This window comes from Lactuca virosa, chromosome 5 (genome assembly GCF_052849685.1).
Source record: "Lactuca virosa cultivar CGN04683 chromosome 5, Lactuca_virosa_CGN04683_v6, whole genome shotgun sequence".
Lineage (NCBI taxonomy): Eukaryota > Viridiplantae > Streptophyta > Magnoliopsida > Asterales > Asteraceae > Lactuca > Lactuca virosa.
Window position 1 is genome coordinate 53,630,659 of NC_136430.1, and position 2,886 is coordinate 53,633,544.

General features: G+C 38.9%; 1 pseudogene; it reads right to left on the reverse strand.

Annotated features, from left to right (window-relative positions):
• Positions 1–2,139: 2,139 nt before the first annotated feature.
• Positions 2,140–2,886, reverse strand: LOC145111260 (uncharacterized; annotated as a pseudogene).

Sequence of the window (2,886 nt, forward strand, 5' to 3'; positions counted from 1 at the left end):
CAAGCAAACTACTTCAAACTGTTTTACAAACTCTTTTACATGTCAAATACTTTTATTAAACTCTTTTAAACTTATATTCTGTTAAATGTGTATCTATATAGATATAGTTATACAACTAGGATTGAAAGGACTTAGGACTGATAGCTCACCTTACCTCATGTTCCTTGTTTCGTTGTGGACTTAGGGTATCGGTTGTTTGTCCGAAGGTCGTTTGAATCCTAGTTATATATTATGTATATGTATATAGATATAAAAGTTCCTTCTTTCAATTCAATGCCTTTGGGTAGCAAAGGTATACAAACATGTTCATTCATACAAACAACATTACTAGTAAACTATCATAGGTATAGTTTAGGAAACTACTAATACTATTACTAGAACAATGAAACATACAATGAGTCAGTTCATACATGAGTCAACACATACTATTATGAGAAACAGAGAGAACATACATTCATACTAGACAGAGAGAGAACATACAATACAGCTAGTACATACTATACAAACTTTTGAATGCGATAATCAGAATGTGACATACTACTTCTCGATACGACACTTCATTGTGGTATCACTTTGTAACCAGAGTCTCTTGGAGGGAGAGCGGGCATTGTGTGTATAGATCTATACGGGACAGACACTCCCACATCCCGACTGCTAGCTACAGTCTCAGCCGAAAGGCCAAGGGGTGACAGAATGTTACCTCACTATATATGACCTGGAGGGTCATCAGTTATTCAGCCGTCGATCAGCATGGTTACATACGAGTTCACATTCAAACCTTTAATTGACCCATTTAAGAATTAAAGGCAAAACAGACTCCCTAAGGTGTATAGTACCTTTAATACTACCTGGAGTTTGCATTTTCATCACTATTAGCCAGCAGTGATACTGCTGGGATAGAATATTACTTTCCCCTATTACATTTATTTTGTGATCACCTTGCATGAAGGAGGTCTTAAACTATATTTTTCATACTAATAGTTTCACTGGGGAAAACTCTTAGATTTACAAAAGAAACAAACATACAGACATTCGATGCCTTGGTAGAAGGCTACTTTTAGTAGAAAAACATAGGGTTTTCTAGGAGATTCAAATATTTTACAAACATTCACAAACATTTACAAACTTACACATTGCATACTTACAAACACTTTCATACAAGCAATGACACTAAAATACTTATGATCTCACCAGCTTTAATGTTGATAAAGTCTTTCAAAATAACTTGTATTCTCAGGTCACCAGTAGACAGGTACCGGTGCCAGGTTTTGAGAAGATGGAGCTCGTTCAAGACTCATCTTTTATTTTGATTTATATTTTTGGTGTCTATTACACTTGACAGAACACACTTGTATTAAATTATATTATTAATGCAATGGATGATGTTGTTGCTTGTTTACTACTATGCGTTGTTGTGATACTGTACATGACGTCCTCCACCCCCGAACGATTCCGCCGTTCCGGTTTTGGGGTGTGACACCAATGCAGAAGGAAGAACTTGATTATTTGTGGAAGTATTAAGAGGATAAAGGTCACCATGACTGTCACATCTCATGATTCGTCTCCCTATCTGAAAATCCTTCACAGAAAACCCAAAAGGATCAAATTCAACCGTTACGAAATTGTTAGAAGTAAATTTCCGAACCGAAATAAGATTTTTAATAATTTTGGGTGCATGTAGAACATTTTTCAAGGATAAGGGAGGGTTAGGATTAGGTAATGAAGTGTGACCGTAACCCCAAATTGGAATAGTATGACCATTTCCTACAATAATTCCATTTGGATGATTGCTTAAATTAAAATAAGACGAGAAGTTACCATTAGAAGATGTTATGTGGGATGTTGCACCAGTATCCATGTACCACGTTGGATCAGTGGACTGAGAGACGTAGTGTGCATAGCTGCTGCAATATCTGATGGAGCAAAGTCTGAGGACTGCTCATTTTGTGAAGCTGCAAATGCTTGCTGGTGCTGTGGTCGAGGCCCAAGAAGACTGTGTTGCGGTTTGGTAGGTATTGGACCATGAGACCATCCTTGTGTTGGGTATGGACACGGAGGAGAGGCCCTTTGAGGAAACCAACCCCAAGTATTATATCCTAATTTTTGATGTTGTGGCCAAGGAGTGAAACCTTGTTGTTGTTATGTACTTCCACGACCTGCACCACTACCGCCTTGACCTCCATTGGACCCACGACCTCCACCGCTAGCAGATCGCCGACCAAGTTTCCGATTATTAGATTGTTTCCCCTTGTTATGTGTGTGATTAGAGTTGGACTTGGGATCTAAGGAATCCGCTGATTGCAAGGATGTAAGCATGGCAGAATCTGTTCCAGTTGCTGCCTCCTTAGCAAGACCCGCTTCCTCAAGAGTTAACATAGAACGAGCCTAATAAAAGAGAGGTAAAGGATCACTCTGCCTTATCAAAGTGCCGACACCTCTATAATCCCTAGTGAGACCCGAAACCAGTTGGATGACAAGATGACTTTTTGATACAGGAGCACCAACATTCTTTAATTGATCAGCAAGAGACTTGAGTCATTGGCAATAAGCAGAAACACTAGGAAAATTCTCCATTTTGGTATTGGAGAATTCGGCTTCAAGAGTAACCACACAGGAATTCTTGTTGTCTTCGAAAATGTCTCATAACCTATTCCAAGCTTCCATTGTTGTAGCATCTGGTTCAATAATGGTATGCAAGAGATCAATAGAAATAGTAGCATAAATCCATGAGAGGACTGTTGCATCAAGTGTAGACCACAACTCCTTTTCTTCTGTAGTTGTGAGGGCCTTTGGAACTGGAGGAGGGATAATATGATGAAGGACCTTATGAGAGCGTGCAGTGATCTTGAATAGTTCTGCCCATGTTGAATACTGAACGTTCTCCAT